This window comes from Protopterus annectens, chromosome 4.part0 (genome assembly GCF_019279795.1).
Source record: "Protopterus annectens isolate FY-2018-M chromosome 4.part0, PAN1.0, whole genome shotgun sequence".
In the NCBI taxonomy this organism is placed as follows: domain Eukaryota; kingdom Metazoa; phylum Chordata; order Ceratodontiformes; family Protopteridae; genus Protopterus; species Protopterus annectens.
In genome coordinates, this window is record NC_056733.1 from 1,308,348,186 (window position 1) to 1,308,373,226 (window position 25,041).

Consider the following 25,041-nt stretch of genomic DNA (forward strand, 5'->3'; position numbering starts at 1 on the left):
CATCTTACCATTATAATCTGCAACATCTACTCCAGACCTTAGTGCTTCTGTTTTGCTCCTGATGAGAGAAGGAGCATAGGAATAATATTTCCTGGAGAGTGCTGATCACCAGAAAGCCTAATAACTGCTTCATATGTGCCAGCTTGGAATATGTGCTTATATGTTTTGATTATTGACTGTTTCTGGTTCGGCTATGAGCATCTGCCTTTGACCGTCCTGATAGGTCTGGTTGCTGTTCAAGGTATCTACTAGGAAAAGGCTACCACAATCCTACAGACCCTTGCATCATCTGGGACAAGACTGTGGATCACCAAACAGCTGTAGCTTGCTTCTCATCTTGGTAATGGTGTTGCTGTTTTGCTTCTGGTGAGAGAAGAAGTAAAGGAGCATTGTATCCCAGCAGCATGAAGCTGTGGTGAGATCAACACTATTAGTAGCCAGGCAGTAGCCATTCAGGTGACTCCCCTCTTTTCATCATTGTTGGCAAGCTAATTCTTTCTTTTCAGTAAGTGCTGCTTCATTTGCTGCTGTCTAACCTAACTTCAGAATATCTGCCTGATACTTCATCCTTAAATCATCGGGTTCTACTTATTAGTTGCCCCTCAAGTGATTTACAGTGCCTTGTATAGATGCAGACACCTTGAGTTAACATTTTTCCAGTAAAATCACAATTGAAATTTCACCAATACTCGGTTGTACACAGGACAACTAGTTTACAGCGACAAGTACTGCCCCCAGAGCTGTGAACTGCATACTCCTGACATTAATTTATATTCTCACTCCAACTGTCTAATGAATAACAAATGGTCTATTGCCATGAATATAAAATTTCTCACTATCTCCATTCCGCTTGGTGGATATGGGCATGCTGAAGCACTGTAGAAATTGCCTCATGTTTACTGACGACCAGTTAATTCTCAAACAAACTGATATGGTATGTGACAGACGTATTACACAATGGCATTGGAGGCAAATCTCTCACATAAAAGCACTCCTAATGTCAATAAGGTTGTCACAAGTACACACACTGCAGCCATCACACACAATTCAAAGCAGATACATAGACCCACATATGCTGAGGTACTTAAATGTAACCTTCCTAAACCCCAAAGACCTCCTAGATGAGGTATGCATAACAAATACCCTCAGCAACCCCAAATACACTCTTTCAAAACAACACCCACATCACACATACAGCCACATTTCATGGAGCCTCACCTTCTAAGCCTATAAGGCAAGCCACCACACAATCCAACATTCTGGCCACTGGAGACTCCATTGTGAGACACACTGATGTCCCTCTCACCAGGCTTTAAAAGGAGAACTTCACGGTCATTTGCTTATCAGGGGCCAGGATCTACCATGCAGTGAAGTCATTGGACCACAAGTACTAGTATGACTCAGTCATAATCCATGTGGGTATAAATATATGACCTAAGATGTGCCTTCCTAGGCTATATGAAGAGAGGCATCATAGAGCTCTAGGGATGTGTGTCCCAGGCTGGTATGAGCCTAGAATTCAGCAGCATTTTACCTTCTCCAAGAATGATGCCACAATATGAACAAAAGATGAATTACTTTAATAATTGGCTTAGTTTCTGGTGTCATTCTAAGGGGGTGCAATATTTGTTAGCCTGGAAGGAGATGGTCAACAGACCACACTGCTTTACCAGGGATGATCTGCACATCTTACCTCTTTCAGATATTAGCTAAAATATTGTACTCCCCCATAGTGCCTTTTTTATTCAATGCCACACTGCAAGTACGTCTGACATAGCAAATCAAAACCAAGAACATTTAAAGGTGTTACTGCACAATGCGAAGTATTTAAACAAAAAAATTGCACTCTCTGGAAGCTTTCTTCACCCTAGAGAATGCTGACATCTGTGCGGTCACTTAGACATGGTATAAAGTCAGAGAGAGCACACCAACAGTGCAAGGTTATAATGCCTTCCAAACATTTTGACCAGCTACTACACAGACAGGGACTATAGGTGGAGGTGTCTCCATTTACATAAAAAATAAATATACCTCATGTCTGGTCAGACAGGACAATGCACTTGAGCTCCTCCATGTTCAAATCACCATAGGCAAAATTCAATACCAATTTCTTGCAAGCTATAACTCCCCCTCTATGACCAAAGAACCCCATACCATGTATTTAAATTTATTGGAAACACTCACTATCCAACCCCATACCATATTCATAGGTGACTTTAATAACCCCACTATTAACTGTGAATCATACAATACAAAATGTACAGGCACAGAGATTCTTGGATTTTGTAAATGCAGACTTCCTGTACCAGATTGTCCAGGGGTGCAACCATACTGGATCTAGTCCTCAATAATATGGGACAGTGCTGCACACCCCTTAGTGTAATGTCTTCTTTGGTAAGGTCAGACCACAAAATTGTCTCCTTTGAAGTAAAAATAAAACATGGAAGCCCAGCTAAAACTGGAATATTCAGGAATTACTCTAAGGCTAACTTCCTACTGTTAATTGATAAACTGGTAAAATTTCAAGTCCCCATAAACCCAGAGAACACTGCTGTCTACATAGAACTGTTCACAGAAGTCCTATACAAGCATTTTAATAGCTGCATAGAGGCAGCTGTACCTACCGGGAAGAAGGACAGAACAAACAAAAAACAAGCAACCCTGGTGGAATCAAAGAATCAACAGGCTATATAATAAAAAGAAGAAAATCATGACAAAAATTGGGAGGCGTAGCACCCAGCAGGATAAAAGCACTCTCATCAAACTAAATAAACAACTTAGAGGGGAAATAAAGTCTGTCAAAGTCAAATTTGCATTAAATGTTGCTTCCTAGGCCAAGGACAACCAGAAGGCATTCTTTAGCTATTTATACAATGTCAAAGGCAATGCACAAATTTGTACAGAGCTCATTGTTAATGGAGCCACCTCTACTGATCCAAACCTACTGGCTGACAAATGCAGCTCCAACTTTACCCCCCCCTTCAACCTTTTCTCAGGAAATACCATCAAATATAACTCCCCTTGCTTTCACTAGGGAACAGGCCCTTAATGTTCTCATTAAGGCCAAGAACACTTCATCAATGGGCTCAGACAATATCCCAAGATGCCTTCTAAATACCATGAAACATGACCTATCAGGCACTCTGGAATTGCTATTTAACTGTAGCCTCCAAACAGTCTTCATACTTCATAAATGGAGAAAAGCAGTAGTCATTGCTCTGCACAAAGTTGGGCCATCTACAGACCACGGAAACTACAGACTCACAAGCCTCACTACTGTCATATGCAAAGCCATGAAAAGAATTATCATGGAAATGATCAATAATGACATAAGAGACCAGACAATGGACCCAACCCAGTTTGGTTTTGGCAAGGGCAGGTCATGCCTACTCAACCTGGTGGACTTTTTTGAGAATGTCACCAAAGCAATAAATGAGGACTAAATGGTGTATACTGCCTAGCTTGATCTGGCCAATGCATTTGACACAATATCCCACTCAGGTATTGTTGACAAACTCAAGATGTTAGGTACAAACCCTTACATCACCCAGTGGATAGCCAGCTTGCTCACAGACAGGACCCAAAACATTAGAACTGGGGAGTCCACCTGTACAAAGTGGCCATTCACAAGTGGAGTCCCTCAGCGATAGGTCCTGAGACCACTCCATTTTTAGCATTTACTTCTTTGAAGTCAAGACCAATTTCAGTGGCCTCTGGCTGACAAAATTTGCAGAGGATTGAAAATTAGGAGCTCTCATGGAATCCACCACAGACACAAATGTTCTCCAGGAAGGGCTGACACAGGCAAACAACTGGTGTCAGAGCCTTGGACTAAAACTATATGCCAGGATAGTATAATAGTATCCTTTGGGAAGTCATCCACCCCTGGTAACTATCGTATTGATAACATACCCCTAAGAGTTGACTCAGTAGTCAGGGGCATGGGGGCACACATAGACAGTAATCTAGCCTTTGACCATCACAAGCGTACAGTAGTGAGGAACTCATTCTATGTTGTGCAACCTATAAACAAATGTATGGCATCTAGGTCCAAGGAAGTCATTGTTCCACTCTATTTGGCATTCATCATACTTATCATTGAGTATAATGCCTCCTTTTTTTATATACCTGAACAGTCAGATCCAACAACTGGAATGTCCACAGAGGTTCCTCACTAAAGGAATATGGGTAACATGTCCTATGCACACTGCCTCAAAGCCCTATCCCTGCATTCTGTCTCTTGCAGACTGTTGAAGGGAGATCTTTGCCTGGTATATAAGGCATTGTTAGATACCACTCTGATGGACCTCCTGCATATCTGCTAAACAAACAGCACCAGAATTACCCATTCTAAAGACTTGAACCTTGCCTGTGATATAAATAGGACCTGCTGGAGAGGCAGGAATGTATCTCAGAGACCACCCCTTTTCTGGAACAGACTCCTCATCCATGTGAAGCAGAGTTCCTCCCTAACCCAATTCAAGGGTAAGTTGAACAATTGGATGGGGGGCAGGAAATTCATCCCTGGTTTGACACATGCGTCTCAAATGGACACAAGCAGCCTGTAAATATTTCATATCCCAGGCCCATGATTGTAAACATTTTATCTCCAGAGCCCCTGCTTATACTTTTCAAGGGTACCAGAACTTGTCATAGATATGGGATATATGGCTAGCCATAAAAAGGTCCTTGTGGTCGTTAGCCTAGTAAACACCTTTAAACTGATAAACATATGATTAGATGCAGCTTCTCCACCAAAAAGTATGTTACCAGTGGGGTACCTCAGGGATCCATCCTTGGTATATTCCTATTTGGTATGCATCTTCTCTAATGTTCAAGCTGATGTCAAGGTTTCCTGTCTGACCAAGAATGCAGATGACTGGACACTTGAAAAAACACTTGAAGCAATCATCAACTCGCCTGCTGGTACTGTGGACCTAAAAAAGTGTTATCATAGAAGGGTTGGGGTTTGCTGTAAATGGCTATGGTGTGTACTTTACAAGCACAAGGTACAGGCTTTGATTCTCACCTTTGAAGGGAAATTGGCTAGGCTTAAAATGGCCTGCAAGGGCAGCCAGTCTAGTACTTACCTATGAACCTATAAGCAAACATAAGGTGCCAGGGGCATGGTAAAAGGCTAAATTCTAAACTGTGTAGCATTATGTCCTTTGATAAACACTCTCACCCTTGCACCTATCACATAAAAGACAACTGTTCTCAAAATTGATGCAGTTATTTATGACAAGGGCATTTTTGTAGGTAAGGAGATCTTCTTTGACCACCATGTCTCTATTCGTCTATCTATCCTAGTAGATAATCAGACGAATAACTTCCTGATCCATGAATGTTATCATTCTTCTTAACACCTCACTTATTATGCCCATACCTAAATATATTACTCACTTCAGCATGTATCTAGCCAGCTTGAAAGACCACAGTGATTCCTCACTAAGAAAATCGATGGCCTTAGTTTTATATCTTATGCAGAATATCTTTAATCCTTATGATTCTCAGTCTAATACAGAGTCCTATGGGGCAATGTCTCTTTAGCTTGCAAGGCTTAAAATGTCCCATCCTGTATGATGTTCTACACAGTCATAAGACATGTGATACCACAAGCACTGGCAATAGAGATCTGAACTGCATAAATGAATCCTGCCAGAGAGACAGATACACCGCCCAAAGAATTATCCTGCTATGGAGTAGACTTCCTACCCATATTAAACAAAGCAGATCCTTGGCCTTCTTTAACGTATTCCAACTTCTTGACGCCACTAGGTGTTTCTGCAGTTATATCCTGCAGATGTCAATAGGTGTCTAGTATGGCTGGTTCATATCTGCATCAATAATTTGAAAACCACGCTACATACAAGCTTTTGAAAGAGTTCACCTTAAAGCTTACATGATGGGTGACACAAACTGTACTGATATTTGACCTTTGTCTTGTGCTGCTTAATAGACATTAATTATTCTTCATATACTATTTATTTGTATTGTCATAATTTTCATATTTTTAAATATCTCAACAACCATGTAACATGGACATAAGTGTTTAGCTTCATATAAAAGCTCACAGTTAGACAAACAAAATGCTGCTGACGGTATGTGTGTAGCTTTAGTGGTTACTGATATATGGTAAGTTGTTCACAAGATATTCTAAAATTATTATTTGCTGCTTTTATTATGACTTACAAAATTCAATTGTAGACCTAGAATCTAATGAACATTATCACTGTAAAGATTTGTTTGTGCTTAACAGTTTGCAATGTATATTTCTTTAGTAACCCTTATGTCTCTGGAGCTATAAACATTTGTTTGAAATAAGACCATAACTTGATTTTGTTAAGAAGCTCCCCACTGGGGATAAGGATGGGTAGGAAATCACAAATACACCCCTGGGCTTGCCCCACTAGTCTTTATAGAAATGGATAACATAAAGTGGGGCTCCCCTACACATGCTTGAGGTGAAATTGCTTGAGTGTCAGTACCCCACAAGAAAAAAAGATGAATGGCATAACACCAAATGCTTTTCTCATAGGAAATCATTACTGGTGGGATTTCTAATTGTGTGCAGTCAATGATTCACTTGTTCAGGGAGAGTTTTCCCTTCCTTGAGTTGGCGAGACCATGGAGTTTGTATATTTAAGTTTGGTTGGCTTTTTGGGAGGCAGATACACACTCACACACACAAGTGCACACACACACATGTACAGTTATCCTAGTCCAGACATACTCTCAAAGATACATACACACACACACACACACACACACACACACACACACACACACACACACACACACACACACACACACACACACACACTCACACACACACACCTACACTCTCAACCCCCTACTTTATCCTCCTACTGTGACCACCCAGGAAGATACACATTAATACATACAGACATCCCCCCATACACAAACATTCACTCAACATCACACCCCCACACTCCCAACAAACTCATGAACACACTCACCATTCACAAACACACACACACACACACACACACACACACACACACACACACACACACACACACACACACACACACACACATGAGCACACTCACATGCACACATCTAAACACCTCCCAGCACTAATTCTTCACTGAACCTCACTAAACTTACCTGCAACTTCATCTCTCCCATTGACTTGAATGGGTTACTGCCACCTTTTGACCATGTTAATCAACACAGCTGGCCATGCTAATTTTCCCACCAGATCAGTTCTTTGAATTGCTTGTCAATATAAATCACTTAATGCAGTATTTCTTTTCACAACACTTGACTATTTTGCATAAGCTTCACCCCTGGATTGATTGCCTCATTGTCTTGCAGCATGGCTGACAGGACCACCCTCTGTGATGCTTTTTTTCTGAGAATGGTACAGCTCTACATGCCCTTTACTAAAACTAGCAAATCATTATTCATAATTTGTCAAAGCACCATACCTATAACCATTGATGCACCACAGGATATTAACTCATGAACCACACTCATATAACCAGTTCAACACAATGCAAATCATTTTGCATCACATCACTGTTATATTTAATAAAAATACAAAGGCATCAGGTGGATTAAATGGCTGCAGCCATGTATTTATTGCCAATTACTGCCAATGACCCTTACTGACTGAAGCTGTGATGATAGGAGGTACTGCAAGCCATGCCAGGAGAAGTCAATGAAGTGGATGTGTAACACTTGCCAGCATGGCTAGCTGGGATTTTGAAAATAATTATATGTCATTTGTATATAAAACTGATTCATACTGATGCTTGTGCCGAAATGTATTTGTGTGGTTTGCTTGTGTTAAAATGCATCAACAGTGTGCCTTGCTGGAAGGAAAAGAAATGTACATGTATTATTTTAACTGAATTAAATGTATACATTTTAACAGAGGACTGGAATAGAAGAGGTTAATCTCAAACTTTAAAATATATCTGAAATTAAATTACTTTATGGGTTAAGCCATAAATATGCTAGTTCACAGGAGCCAGAGATGCAACATCTGTGCTAGAGAGTAGGCTGTAACTCCTGTAGGAAGAGTAGAATGGTTTTATGTTTTTATGACTTCCAGCAACTGCACTACATCTGAGCAATGCTCTTGTGAGTGTATTATTGATGTGTAGGTGCTAAACTCTTGGCAGCTTCTAGTGTTGGTGATAGCATGGAAAACAAGAGTCAGATGACCAGATGTCTGTGATGTCATTCTGTAAGCCAGAAATAATATTTAGATATTAGTAGGAAATTGCTATCAGCATTCTGTATTCTGTTTTGGATCTGACAGCAAGGACCACTCACCCACATTACCTTGCCTTGCTCTATTCAGTAAGTAGGAACAGTAATTCTTTAGATTAGTCAGGAAAATATAGTGAGAATAGTTAAGCATTGTTTTTTTCTGTAACTGTGTGACTCTTTCCAGCTGTGCTATTTTCAATATTTCCTTTGATTGAAACTCTGGTGTTTACTGCAAACAGATATTTAGTATTTTCATGTTATTTTATTATTTATTATTAAATATATTTAAACTTTTCATTGTGGCTGGTCCATTTTAGAAAATATTTAAGTTTTGCGAGTATTTGCACATATTTATTTGGTGATAATTCTGGCAACATCTGAAAGCCTGGCTGTTTAATCAACATTACAATTTGTCATAACATTAATTTCACTCAGTATGATTGGTTACCCTTTTAAGAGCCTTAGTGTAACTGACTGGTGGCATGTTGGGAGGGTGGCCTAATGGGTAACGTGTTTGCCTTACAAACACAAGGTGCAGGGGTTTGAGTCTCACAAGGGATAATTGACTAGGCTTAAAATGGCTCACAAGGGCAGTTAGCTTAGTACTGAACTATGAAACTATGAAACTATGAATCTACCTTACAGTCTGGGCAAAGTTGGTAGAGTGGGTAATCTGTGCCAGCCTTTCTCAGGTGTGTGTATGTGTGAAAATTAAATTTCAAAGCGTGTGTGTCTCAGCTACTTGGGCAGGGACACGAAACGCTGGTTTCACAGAAATAGTGGTGGAGGACTTGGATTGGCCACTCGCCTGAGAACTTAACTCTGAAGTTGTGCCAGTGGGGAGCCTTACTGGGGACCTGGAGAGAGACAGAGAGAAAAAAAAATATCCCAGGCTAAGTGTGTTACCTGTGTGCTCTTAAGGGAAACTGTGCTTGATGCAAAGAGGTCAGGATCTGAAAATGAGTGTATCCACTTGTATTCCAAGTGAACATGCCTGTCCAGTGTCAGTGGTGAGGATACAGGCTCCTTGATTACTGACCCAGAGTGTGGACATCGCAAAAGACAATTATTTTGAGATGTGCGCAAGGCAGGAATTTCAGGGAAGCCACTTCTTTACTTCATAGCAGTGCCCTAAATATGACAGAGCAGCAGAGAGCACTGTCAGTATCCAGCCTTTTTGATTAATCTTACCCACAGCATGACGGTTTCCCTCAATTCCTCTGGGTCGCTTTACTATCTGCCAAGGAGCCATTGCTGGCTGATAAGTCCCCTGGCAACAAACCCTTGGAGTTGTCTGGCCCATGGAAGGTCCAGCTAAAGAGTCTTGAGACCTCCCCATCCACTTGCCTTGGTCTCCCTTACCTTTCCTGCCTTCTGTCACAGAAGGGAGGAATATTCCTCCCTTCTGCCAAGCACATTTCATATCACTCTATGATAAGCCAGCTTGTAATTCTGTATAGAAAACCTGCATACCATATTTTCACAAATAAACCCCATCTCCATCATACTGATCTGGCCACCTGACCTGAATGGCAGGATGAGAAATGTACATCCCAATAATGTTCCTTAACAACTTATCCATAGTATTATTAATTCTCCGCCTAATCCTGTCCACTGCTTCAGTGAACCTAGCCTCCCTCCACCTTCTTCTCTGTGCCACCTCTGACCAGGAGATAATTGCCTGTAGTCAGCAGCCATGCATGTAATTTACCTCCTGCACAATAAAACCAACCAAATCTTTTATTGGAAGCTGGCAAATATCATTCCTGGCTAAATTGGCCACCACAGTCCCCAATAAAAAAAGTTTTTCTCTCCCAACAATTAAACTGTGTAGGTTACAAAAAAATGTTTATTAAGCTCTCTTTTACCATTTTGTGTAACAAAGCGAGTCACCATTTTGGTCAGCCATAGGGCTCTTTCTGCTTTATTTTCTGCCTCCTTCCCCTGTAACTAAAGTAAACCAACTCATACATTTGTCTCTCTGATCCTAACTTTTACAGCTATACCTTGTACCTTTGTGACTTTCTAACACTCAGACATAGATTTCTGTTTGTAAGTTTTACTTATATGTCTGACATTTGAACAAGTAACCCTGATAAAAACTTCAAGATTGTATACTGTTGGTCTGTCTTTCCTGCTAAAAGTAAGTACAATTAAAGTGCTGGGTGCAGGTTTTAGGCCCTTACATTAAACTTACCTGTGGTGTGGTTCTGCCCACCCTAGTTGGACATGCTTCACTCTCTTCCTACCCCCAAATTCCACCCACCCCAAGTATCCTCAAATTTATACTTTCACCTTGTTGTCTGATCACACCCACAGCCCCCTCCCACCACTATAACTTGTGCTCTCTCCCTTTCACTCCTCCCACCTTGTCTCCATTCTTCTTCTTTTCCCCACCCACCTTGGGCTGCTTGCTCTGTGGCTTGCCTCTCTCACACTTAATTCTTTCACTCCCTGGCACACCTACTATCTCCTAACATACTCACTATTTCCATCCCTTGATACTGTTCCTTCCCTCACACTGCTTATCTCTAGCCACCACCCTTCCCTAATATATTTCTTTATATTTTTCCCTATAACTCTTCCCCTCCTTTTTCCATCACACAATGCTATCCTTACTGCTATTTCTCCCACTTCTAATCTCACTAGCCTTAGCACTTCCTACCACACTGAGCTCCATATCTTCCCCTCTTCCCCCACCTTCCCCTTTCCCAGACCTCTTCCATCATATAACCAAGCTCCACTGACTATTTTCCCCTTTCTTTTCTGTCTCTCCTCCTTTCTATGTCTTAAATTTAAACTCGTGGCCTATCCTGCTCTTACTCCTAAGCCCAAACTCAAGCACTCCATTCCCCTTACTGACCACCCTCACCTTTTCCATCTTGTCTTTGCTCTTCTGGTTTTTGGTGACATCCATCCCAATCCTGGTCCCTCCCCTCTCTTCACTCCCCCTCCATCTTCATCTGCTGTCTCCCTAAAAACATCCTCAAATATCTCCAGCCTCAAACATTTCTCTATCTCTGCAATGAACATCCAAAGCCTAAACAACAAAACTTCCAAACTTCATGCATGGTTGGCCCAACACAAACCTCACATCATGGCCCTATCAGAAACCTGGCTAAAACCTCATATCAATTCCTATGAATTTCTCCCACCTCAATACAAGATCTATAGGTCTGCTAGGACACCAAAAAAAGGAGGTGGGGTGGCTATCCCGTACTCTTTCTCCCCTGCCAAACTACTGCTCCAGACTGCCACATCAATAACTACAGGAAGTTTGCTATTGCCTCTATCTATATCCCCCCAGGTAAAAACATCCCTATCCTTGAACATATAATATCCTGGATAAATACCTCCATCCCCTATGAAACCATCATTCTTGGAGATGTTAATATAGATTAGAACTCCCTTATTGGTGACTCACCCCAACATTTCATAAACCTGTATGGATTCTCACAACTGATCACTATCCTTACCCACTACAGTAAAAGTGCTACTAGTTCCACAATTGACTGGACTTTGACCAACTCTCCAAACAAGTATTGTAACCCTTCTAGCTTCCCTGACTCTATTAGTGACCATTCTCCCATCTCTATCTTAAGGCACTCTCCTCATCTCTCTAAGCTCCATCTCTACAGAGATTGTAGGAAACTGACTAACTTTTCCCCTGAAACCTTTAACTATAAACTCTCTGCCATCAACTGGTCTTTCCTAAAAACTCTCCCACTCAATGATGCTGTTACTAAATTCAACCACATTTTCCTTGACGTCCTAAATTCTCTTGCCCCAACTCACAAAATCATAATCAAATCTAATTTCACGCCCTGGCTCTCCAAAGCTACTCATGCTTTGATGCATGAAAGAGATGCTCTATGGAAAAATGGCAAACCACCAAAACTCCTACCTTCCTCCAAGGTTATAAACAACTCAGAAATTATATAAAAAAACTTATTTTGGATAAATGCCAATATTTCACTAAATTTCAAAGCTCTCACCCAAACGACCCCAAAAATTTCTGGAGTACTGTCAACTCCCTGCTCCACATGGGTTCTCCATCCATCCCTAACCCTCTCCCCTATCAGACTTCCTTTAAAACTGCAGACTTACTCAACAAACACGTCATAGACAGCATCTCTAAACTCCTACCCTCTGGTAACTCTGCTCATCCAAACTCTTCTGTGTCACCCTCACCTCCCCCTAAACCTCTATGCTCCTCTGTCTCTCAGCCTTTTACCTTGCAACCTGTTTCTACAAAACAAATCAAATCCCTGCTTCTTAAACTAAAACCATACTTTCTGTCCACTGATAAACTCCCCCTCAATTTCTGAAAATTGCTGCTGACTCTGTTGCATATCCTGTATCTATCTTAATCAACCACTCAATTCAGGAATTTACCATACCAGAAATATGTAAATCCTTCTATACCATTCCTCTGCACAAAGGTGGCAACTCTGTTGAACCCTCTAACTATAGACCAATCGCTATTCTCTCACAGCTCTCTAAGATCCTTGAAAAATGTATACATACTCAACTACTGTCCTATCTCATTCAAGAAAATCTCCTCACCCCCTCGCAACATGGTTTCCACCCTAAACACAGTACCTTGACTGCCTTACTATCCTTTACTCAAAAGGTTGCAGATGCTAGGGACAACAGCCTCCTCCTCCTCTCCTGTCTAGTCCTTGATCTTTCTAAAGCCTTTGACACTGTGTCTCATCCCATCGTTTTTACCAAACTCTCAGACCTAAACCTCTCTCCTTCTACTCTTGGCTGGTTTCAGTCCTACCTTACTGGCAGAAAACAAGCTGTTAGATGGCAGCAGGCTTTCTCACCCTTCCTTGCTGTTCAAACAGGAGTACCCCAAGGCTCCATACTTGGACCGCTCCTTTTCAACATTTTAACCAACAACCTACATTCATCCTGCAGTCACTCATTTGTAATACAATATGCAGATGACTATACTCTCTTATCTATCTCCAATACTATCTCTGAACTACACACTCTAACACAGAATTCCTTTATCTCTGTTGAAAAATGACTCAGAAATAATCAACTCATCCTTAACCCAAAGAAAACTCAACTCCTTCTCTTCCTACCTCAGGCACTGTCTCACCTTAAATCCAACACTTCGTTTTCCTTCTCTAGATGGCACCACTATCTCCCCTGCCTCACACCCCAAATTCCTTGGGGTAATAATTGATGACCGACTAAAATTTGACTTGCACATACAACAGTCCATCAAAAAAACCCCCACAAAAAACCTGGATTACTTTATAGGAACAAAAAATTCCTCTCTACTGTCACTAAATGAACTCTTGCGCAGGCATTTCTCTTACCTAGTCTTCCATATGCTTCCGCCATCCTTACCAATATCCACACTACCTCAATGCAGAAACTGGAACAAACATACGACAAAATTGCCACATTTATTCTAAACCAGCCACTCTCGTTGCATCACTGCGTCTCACTAAACAAACTTCAGTGGCTGAAATGTCCACACATTCTCCTACAATCGCAACTCCAAACTACCTTTTCCATACTGAAAAAACCCTTTGCCTGCCCTGCTCTTGCCTCTCATGTTACTCTCAACTCTCCTCCCTCCTGGCCTCTCCGGAGTGCTGATCAGCATCTTCTCTCAGTTTATAAACCCTAAAGGAATATTGGCAAACTACTTTACAAACACTCTGTCTCACTTGGAATTGAAATTGTCTCACTAAATTGGAACAAACTCCCTCTACATATTAGATCCAATCTTCCCTTTCCCTGTTTCAAAAAGGATCTTAAATCTCACCTACTAAACTTGAAATTATGCCGTTGCCTTGACCACACAGTCTTAGTCTGTCCTACTGTATACCCTGTTGCATCTCCTAACTTTCTTTCTCTCTCTGTTAGTAACGTCTGCTTAAACTAACCTCCTAAACCCCCACTCTACTACTATAGCCCTACTATAGCCCCCTCCTTTCTCCCCCATCCCATTCTCCATACTATTTATCTTTTTTCCCCCACTTCCTATCAATATCTGTACATTTTCCTTCATTTGAACGACAATTATCCTTTTGTTTTTACTTTTATATGTAGTAAATTTAGACCACTGCTATCAGTGCAACCCTTAATGTTCATAATTTTTTTTGTTTTTCTTTTTATAATTAACTTTGTATTTGCATTGTTATTTTTTTTATATATTTTTTGTCCTGCGTGTTTATCTTTGCTTATGTTTGCTGGGGCTTTTTCTCCTTGGGTCTCCACTGAAAATGGGTTGCTTACTATAAGTGCAATGCAAATAGCTAATAACCTTTTCTTTTTACAATTATTTTGTATTGTGATTGTTATTTAATATTTGTATATTGTCACTTTATCTTTACTTATGTTTGCTGGGGCTTTTCCCGTCAGGTCTCCACTGAAAATGGGATTGTTTGCAAACTCAGTTGGACTAACCTGGTTAACAAATGTGAAATAAATAAATAACTAAATAAATAAATGTAACACATTCTGGCTGCTTATTGCGACACTGTCCTAAGCTGATGCCATTGTATGCCTGATACCTCAAACTAGACTGACTCATAAGAATTGTGATTCCACCTTCGGGAGGATGAGTCTAACCTGCCCTGAACTGAACAATGGAGCCTCCGGATAAAAGAATGACCCACTATTCCAATGTCCTTCCAATCCAGTGGTGTGTGGGCTGAAACACAAAAAACAAGAGTTAAAGCCACTTACACTTCTCATAGCTTATATAAGCATTGGGCTTCCACCTGCCCAGCCTCTTAATGTCAGCCTGTGATGCCCCATTGTATGTGCATATGAAGTTGTGCCTCTCCGTAAAGAATATAGTGTATATCTATCTATGTCTAAAGCACACAATTTAACAGCCTCCCGTAAGACTGCTTACCTGATATTGTGTAAGGGGGACCTTGCTGATGACAAAAGAATGGACTATCTAACATACCCCTATAGTTGTGGTACTCCAACATAACTTTTGGCAGCTTCCATTCCAAACTCTTCAGGGTAACAAGTCTTAGCCACTGACCTTTCTATTCTTGATCCATTTTGGATTTAGCCACATAAACCCAAATGTCTTCCCCAAACACGTGTACATGTGACAAAGGTAAAACCATCTGTTGACCTTTCTTCTTTTTCCGATGAACAATCTCTGACTATCTAAAGATCCAAAAAAAAAAAACAGAAAAGCAACCCAAATAACGCTTCTTCATATGAAGAAGAGCAAACTGCTAAAATAGTAAATCATAGTTTACGAAGAACAGCTCACCCTATGGTGTACCTCATGTCTTGAATTTTGGGCATTTACCTCCCAGCCTTTAAACATTGACTGTACTTGAAATGAAATAGTTAAGTCCCTTAACCCTAGAGCCTGATGAAACCAATTCAAAGCTGATAATGTGCTTCTTGCCATCCCCATACTGCAACCTCTTTCCTTCATTACTAAAATATAAGTCCTGATTTGGTGAGGTGGAAATGGCCATGCTGTTTCCCAGCCATTGGATAATCTAGTCTGAAAAAATTGCTGTATGCCTTTATTATACCTTACCCTTGTCTTTCCATTGAGGACATTAAACATTAGCCAGCATTTTCATCTACCCATAAAGCCAATAAGTGATCTGGCTCTTGATCTGGGATAGGTTTTGCATTTGGAGCCAGCAAGGGCCACTGTAAATGAGAAAGGGAATGGGTTAATGAGTTATCAATGCCTAGTATGTGCTGCACCTTAACTGTGATATTTAGTGTTAAGCACCTAAAAGCCAAATGCCTCATCATTCTGCCTAACACTCTTTTACCCCCAAGTTGATTGTTCACTATATGTACTATGCGACTGTTATGAGAACAAAGCCAAACACACTAACCTTCATCTGCTGTCCACATATTTCCAAAGCCACTACCACTGGAAAAACTTTCATCTCCGCAATTGAAAGGCTTAACCTGCCTTTAACTCGATTTAGCCATGCCACACTAAACCATTGTCCTTGGAAATAAATCCCCAAACCACTTCCACCTGCGGCATCTGTAAGCACTTGAAGTGGAGATTGGTTGTCCCTCTCCTGCCATATTGCTACCCCATTGTAATCTGCTAGAAAATTGAACCATACTCCTAAATCGTTCTTCATTCCTTGTAAAAGCCTAATCTGGTGGTGCTGCTTTGTGTAACTGGATCCTTTGACAGCTAGCCACCTCATAAATGAATGCTCCACTGGGATTACTCTGCATGCATCCATGCACCATCTTAATCTGACCTAACACTTGACTTAAAGTTAAACTTAACTTTTGCACCTTGTCTATTAGGAAGCCTACACTGACCATTCAAGCTATCAGTCTCAATGCTCAAAAAATGATAATCTGTTTGTCAGGCCCTCTGCTTTGTCTGCCGCTAATGAGCACTCCTATCTGTTTGCATATTTGATTAAAGGTATCTACAGCTCGTTGGCATTCTCCCATGTCTTTCCTCCCCACAAATAAAAAATCATCCAAGTAGTGAACAATGTTGTCTTCCCCTTACCTGTGTGCAGCCAACAAATGAAAAAAGGTACTAAACTTTTCAAATGTAACACAAGCAATTGAACAACCCACTGGCATGCACTTGTACATGCAATATTGACCTTCAAAAACTAAGCCTAACTACTCCCTGGTCTTTAGTAGCAATGGGTAGAAGTCTAAATACAGACTCCTTGTCTGCTTTTGCCATAAGGGCCCGTCTCCCCTTTTCTTTCACCTTCCTCACTGCTTTATCAAATGAAGCATAATGTACTGAAGTCTTTCACCATTTATGTAATTATTTACAGATTTCTCCTCCAGATATGACAGGTGATGAATGAGATGGAATTCACCTGGATTCTTTTTGAGGACTAAACCTATAGGTGAAACCTTGAATGCTCTTTTTGATGGGTGAGGAAATGGGCCTGTCAATCTCCCCAATTCTAATTCCTTATTTAACTTTGCCTTAACTATATCCAGATGTTCTCTTGCATATTTCAAATTCTTAATAATAACCCCCTTGTTCCTACATTTTGCTGGTATCCTAAAGCCCATGGTAAACCCTTCTTCTAGCAGTGCTGCCACCTCTCTATCTGGATACACCATGAATCACTAACTTAAAACATCCCCTCTTATTGGAGTTGGAAGAGGGTCCTGTATACCCTTTAAAGAGAGGTGGCATGTAAGAGCTTTTGTTTTGTGGGCCTGAGAGAGAGATGAAAACATGCTTTGGCTAGCTGGTTTGTCTTTCTGCATGCCACACATTGATACCAAAATTTGCATTTGTAATTGATTCCAGCAATGGCCAGAATTGTACTGAAATCAACTTCCTGCTTCCCTACCCTATCTGTTCTACATAAATGGAATACCCTCACTCAGTTTTCCCATGTCCTTCTTATCATCACTTCCTTTTTTTTTTGCCTACTGGATATTCAGTCCTGCCATTCTTCTCCACCTCCTATTCATCTTCCTCTCTATTCAGAAGGGAAAATATATCTATATAATCCCTGCTTGCAATTTGTTGATTCACTTTCTCACTTGAATGAAAACAAAGAGGTGGATGCTTACCTTCCTCCTCTTTCACGCTCTTCCTCTTCTTGCAATGCTTCTTCTTATCCTTATGTTTCCATTTTTTCTCATGCTTCCTGTCACTTTCATCTCCTTTCTTTTTGCTACTGCCTTCTAAAACTTGAAACCCTGTGCTCTGTCCTTCTTGAGGGTAAAGGGGCTGATTACTCCCAGGTAGCCACACTGTAGGAATCTGCAATTGCTCTGACCCCATTTTCTGCCGATATAACACCTCCTACTAATGTTTCCCTGTAAGGCTTAACACAGCCTGCACTTGTGCTTGAATATACTGCTCCATCTATCAGAGAAAAACAAACACAATAGGAAAACTCCATTAACTTAATAATTTTTAATCCTCTAACTACTCCCCTCACTTGAAGCACTCCCCACACTCTTGACAATTTATTGATGTATTTATTATATGTATAATTGAAGTTAGCATCTACTCAAGCCTTAAATCCTCAACCACCAGAGGCCTAAAATCACCAGCTGTGCCATGTGATTACTCACAGACCTCAGCTCCCAGCCCTGGCATGTCACTACTCACAAGTCTCAATTCACCAGCCCTGCCATGTGACTACTCATAGGCCTCAGCTCACTGGCCCTGCTGTGTAATTACTCATGGGCCTCTACCCCCCAGCCTTGCCCTGCAATCACTCCCAGGCCTCAATTCACCATTCCTACTGTGCGATCATTCACAGGCCTCAACTTGCAGCCCTGCCATGTGGTTATTCACAGGCCTCACACATCATTTTTTTTTTCTAGCCCAATAACTTTCCATTGACCCTGTATATCCGGACGCCTCATATTTATTAAAACTATTCCCATGAGAAAAAAACAGGAAATTCCTTCCTGATCCCTAATGCAATCACCTTTGCAGGCCACTGGGTGCCTTAACTACCTTTCAGATGACCGTAATCTGGTTGCCAAATTCCCCGTTTTTACAAGTGATTGGGTTGAATGGGAAAAGCTACCAAGGCAAAAATCAGAAAGACTGATTTGCTTTGTTCCCAGCATTTTCAATACTACCTAGGAACAGCTCATCCCACCATAACCCACCTGACCTATCCTGTCCCTACCTGTTCCTCCACCATTGCCCCCCTGAAACCTCAGTCCGAACTGACCTGCTTTGGACAAATGAAGGTATGTTGCAATCTGGATAACCAGATGTTGTTTCTGCTTGCAGAAAACCACTGAGGTACAGTGGTCTCTGAATCAGAAAGGGTTACTGAGAGGGATGGTCATTCATGGCATAGCTTATGGCACATAATAACCCTTCCTGAATCGTAGGACTTATTCTTCATTGCTGTGATAACTGAGCAGGTTAATAATTATCAGCCCTTGTTTTAGAGTTCACAATCTTCACTAGGGTGTAAGTCAAGTTAGTAGTTTGTTTCTTTGTTCTGAAATCTAAGAAACTGTGCAACAACTGATCATGATTTTGTTTTTGTGCTCTTTGATTCGGGCATAAATAAACAATGTTTTTTTCACTCTGAAAGAGGAACACTGCAACATTTAAAGTGAGCTGTGGGTCAGAGAATATTGTCATATTGCCTGTGCTATCTTTTCTAGAAGTCCCAAATTCTGAAATTGGTGTGACATATTACGTTTATCAGCTCATCAACATGCAGTCAGCAAAATGTTTTGTCTTAGTTACAGCTTTGTCTTAATTTCTTCTTCTGGCAAGTGTCCATTAACATTAGAAATGGCTTCCTCAATATGTGTGACAACATGATGATAGCCAGGCTGTCCTTCACATTTTTAAATTCCCCCAAAAGGAGACACAAAATGAGGAAATGGCAGGCTAAATCTCATATTTGAGCTTCTGTCGAGTACTGAAAGACTGATAACTTCAACCATTAGGGCATGGCCTTTAGCTAAACACTAGAAGAAAGGATTCTACTTTGTTGATAATGGATTGATAAACAGAGAGTTCAACATATTTTTAAACAGATGCTTGTAATTCTGTTTAGTGGAGGTATGTACAATTTATTCCTTACAGTGCACACACTCGAAGCACTCCTTAGCATGGAGAACATCGATATCTGTGCAGTAACAGAAACCTGGTTCAAGGCTCCCAAGAGCAACCCAGCACTACCAGGTTATACCTCATACCATGCTTTTCGGCCCCAAAACTTGGACCGAAACACAAAAGGAGGGGGAGTGTCAATATTCGTCAAAGATACCCACACCTCCAGGTTGGTGGCACAGCACGAAGCATCAGAGACTATCCATGTGCAACTAACAGTGGGTAAAACTGCCTTCCAGTTTATAACCTGCTACAGACCACCCTCCCAAACCCAGGAAACCCACCCGGCCTTCCTGAGAACACTGGAAAATATGAAGGTCTCTCCAAAAACCATTATATTGGGCGACTTCAACTACCCAAACATAGACTGGGAGCATTACTCTAGCTCCAACACCCTAGCCCAAAGGTTCCTAGAATTCATGAACTCAAATGCTATGGAACAACTTGTTACCACTCCTACAAGAGGGGAAAAAATACTGGACCTGATCATCACCAACATGGGGACTCTATGCTCCAGACCAGAAGTGTATCCCTCACTGGTAAGATCAGACCATAAACTAATCTCACTGGATATTCACATCCCAAAAACACCCCCTGCCCAGAAAACCGCAGTGAAAAACTTCTCTAAAGCAAATTTCATACTCCTCAAAACCGAGGTGGAATCCTTCAAAGCCCCCGGGCCTGTGGAAAATACAGCCCAGACTGCATGATCCTTTATAAATGCATTCTATGAACACCTTCAGGAATGCATGGATCATGCAATCCCAAATAAAACCAAGACCCAATCCTCCAAAGGCAGACGTCCTGTCTGGTGGACCCCGGCCATAAACAAACTATGCAATAGAAGGAGGAACCTACTACATGATAGAGCAAAATCCCAAAAAGGGAAGGCATCTCTGATCAGTATTAGCAAAAAACTATGGGCACTCATAAAATCGTCTAAGGCCAGCTTCGAGAGAAAAATTGCACAGGACACTAAGGATAATTACAAGGCTTTCTTTAGTTATGTTAGGAACCTGGGTGGGAATTCCCAGATATGCTCAGAATTAGTCCAAAATGACAAAAATACACCAAACCCACAGACATTGCCAACATCCTAGCTGACAGGTTCAGCGCAAACTTCTCCTCCCTCCCCACCAAAAGGGCAAATATCTATCCCAGCAGAGTGCTGCCCCCCTGACATCTCAGATGCTCAGGTAAGAGCCGCCCTCTCCAAAGCAAAAAACACACATCAATGGGACCAGACAGTGTTCCCGGCTGCATCCTACATGAACTCCAAGAAGAGCTAAACCCAAACATAAAACTACTGTTCAATCTCAGCCTTACTACAGGATATGTACCCAAAGAGTGGCGTACAGCAACAGTGGTCCCTCTCCACAAAGGTGGTGCCTCAACAGATCCTGGAAACTATCGCCCCATAAGCCTGACTAGCTTGGTCTGCAAAGCTATGGAAAGGATCATCATGGACCTCATAAATAAAGATATTGGGGACCTACAGACACTGGATCCTACCCAGTTCGGCTTTGTTAAGGGCAGATCCTGCCTCTTAAACCTGGTCGATTTCTTTGAAATAGTCACCAAGGCCATTGACGAAGGGAAGGTGGTCCACACAGCCTACCTGGACCTCGCAAAAGCCTTCGATACAATACTCCACTCGGGCATTATAGATAAGCTCACCAGCTTAAATATAAACCCCTATGTCACTAGATGGGTTGCTAACTGGCTCAAAGACAGAACCCACATGGTTAGAATTGCTGGAGCCATGTCAGACTCCAAACCAGTTACAAGTGGCGTCCCACAAGGCTCAGTCCTGGGACCTCTCTTGTTCGGTATATATTTCTTGGAGGTACAGGCCAACACGGAAGGACTGCGGCTGACCAAGTTTGCAGATGACTGCAAACTGGGCGCCATAATTGACTCTCCAGCTGACACAAGCATCCTCCAAAAGGGCCTCATAGAAACAGACAACTGGTGCCAGAGCCATGGCCTCAAGCTAAATGCCAAAAAGTGTATAGTCATCCCCTTTGGCAAAAACAAAGTGCCCACAAATTACCACATAGGTGGTAATCCATTAAGTACAGAAGAAGTAATTAGGGACCTGGGGACCCAAGTTGATAGCAATCTCTCATTTGACAACCACGTGGCCAAAGTGGTTAGAAAAACATTTTATATAGCCCACCTAATCATGAAGGGATTCACATCTAGATCAGGGGTCTCTCTCACACTCTGGCTAGGCTTATAAATGCCCTAGGGCAGATAGCCTAGTATGAACCTATGAACCTATGAATAATTTAAAACTTTTTAATAACAACAGAAGTACAGCTCACAAAGTGTTACTAGTTACGTTTTTGCATGCCCAGAAATCTTACATATCATGATTGGCTTTATGACATTGAAACAAAAAAAAAATTGCCAGTCCTTGTACATGTGCAAAAAAAAAGAAAATGAAATTAAAATGCATCTTAACATGAACTATAGGAAACAAAAAAAATCACTGGGACTAGGTAAGTACTGTTATCTCTTCTGTGTGAAACAAGACTTCATCAGACATTCTGATAAGTGATTTAGGGGCATGCAGATCTCCACAAGCCATTGCCTGCCCCCAAATAAGGAGAAAAATGCATGCATATTCCCTGGAATATGCCACACAGTTTCAGTGCTAGTAGCAACAGGCTGCAAAGAATATGGGCTTTTAAGGTGTTAAGGTGATAAAGATTATTGTGTGGCAGAAAAATGGATGAAGAGGGGTTGTTGGTATGTGATCTTTCACAATAATATTTAAAAAATTCTCTATATGAAGAATTGTTGAGAGAGAGAGATGCAGCATATAGAAGTACAGGCCACAGTATTTGGTAGCCATGCTATTTAAACAAGCAAGGCAACTGGACTTGTAGGAAATTCTGACAATCAGTAAATGTTTTTCTTTGACTTTACAGGATAACTGTGAAACATACCTGCAATATTTTCATAACATTCATCTTATAAGACAGGTATTACAACTGCAAAAATAGGTGACCATGGAAGGATAGCCCCATGGTCCATAAATGGGCTAAAAGAAGCCTGATGAAAGTAAAGCAGGTTGGAAAAGTAATACTTATTCAGACTTCCAAATTATTGCAGAATTAGAAACTAATTAGAAACTAAATTCATAATCTTACAAGTAAAATCAATGCAGCACCCCAGAAAAAAAAAAAACAAAACAAATTTCCCTAATTGTAAAGACAAAGTTATCTGAGGTGAAATAAATAAATTCACAGGGGAGACAATCTTAACATATTTCATTAAACTTCAATGAAGAATGTACAAGCTAATAGGAAAGGTGGTAAAATATTTACTATGTTGTCTGCAATATATTGTATTTAAAACTGAGAGAACTCTGATTTTATGACTGAATTTCAGTTTAGTGAAGTCCCAGATGGAAACATTAATTAATGAGTGAGCAAGACACCCTAATACTAGGTGATTTCAACTACCCTGCCATTAATTGGGAAAACTACTCGGGTACCAACTCCTTTTCCCAACGGTTCTTGGAATTCATAAATTCCACCGCCCTGGATCAACTAATCCATTATCCCACTAGGGGAGCCAATATCCTAGACCTGGTCATTACCAACATGGGAGATAGATGCTCCACACCAGTACTCACCCCCTCATTGGTCAGGTCTGACCATAAGCAAATCACCTTTGACATCCACATCCCACCCCCACCCCCCAGTAAGGAAACCTCCTTAAAAAATTTCTCCAAAGCCAACTTCATGCTACTGAAGTCAGAAGTGACAAACTTCACAACACCCACGCAGACAGGATCTGGAAGTTCGACTGCAGAATCCTACACTAAAGCACTGTACGAGCATATCCACTCATGCATGAATCGTGCCATCCCAAATAGACCCAAAATGCTCTTCTGCAAAAAAAGGAAGCCATTCTGGTGGTCCCCTGCTATAAACAAACTATACAACAGAAGGAAGAAACTGTTGCAGAAAAGAGTAAAATCCCAGTATGCAAAAAACTCCCTCACCAGCCTCAGTAAGAAGCTGAGATCCCTCATAAAATCCTCAAAAGCTAGTTACGAAAATAAAATTGCCAAAGATTCCAAAGACGACCACAAGGCATTCTATAGCAATGTCAATAATCTAAATGGCAATGTGCAGATCTGCTCTGAGCTACAACAGAATGGCATTAAATATACTGATCCCAAGGATATTGCCAATATCCTGGCAGATCGATTTAGTGCCAACTTCACCCCCCTCTCACCCCCTAAAGGGTCCATCTCAATACCAAAAGATTGCCAAATTCCGATAATCATGGCCACACAGGTAGAAACCGCACTCTCCAAAGCTAAGAATATAGCATCCATGGGACCAGATGACATCCCAGGCTGTGTACTACATGAACTACAAACTGGCACCTCACGTAAGTGTCATGTTTAATCATAGCCTCACCTCAGGCTTTGTGCCGGCTGAGTGGCGCACAGCTACAGTTATCCCGCTCCACAAGGGAGGATCTGCCTTGGATCCCGGGAACTACCGTCCCATCAGTCTGACAAGCCTGATCTGCAAGGGCATGGAATGCATTATCATGGAACTTATAAACAAAGACATTGGCAACCTTCAAACACTGGACCCCACCCAGTTTGGGTTTGTGAAGGGCCGATCTTGTCTCCTAAATCTGATTGACTTCTTCAAATCAGTCTCCAGAGCTGTGGACGAGGGTAAGGTGGTCCACACAGCCTATCTGGACCTCGCTAAGGCCTTTGACACCATCCCCCACTCTGGAATCATAGATAAACTTACTAAGCTGGGCATAAATCCCTACGTCACTCGATGGGTTGCCAACTGGCTTACTGACAGAACCCAGACTGTAAAAGTAGCCGACTCCAAATCCAGCTCCAGACAAGTGACAAGTGGAGTACCTCAGGGTTCAGTCCTGGGACCACTCTTGTTTGGCATCTACTTCTCTGAAGTACAAGCCAACACTAAGGGACTCTGGCTAACAAAGTTTGCAGATGACTGCAAACTGGGAGCCATTACTGAATCCCCAGATGATGTGGATATTCTACAAAAAGGCCTTACAGAAACAGATGCCTTTTGCCAGAGCCATTGGCGCAAGCTTAATGCCAAGAAATGTATAGTTATCCCCTTTGGAAAAAAACATGTGCCCATGAATTACCACATAGGTGGCAAGACACTAAACATTGAAAGTGTGATGAGAGACTT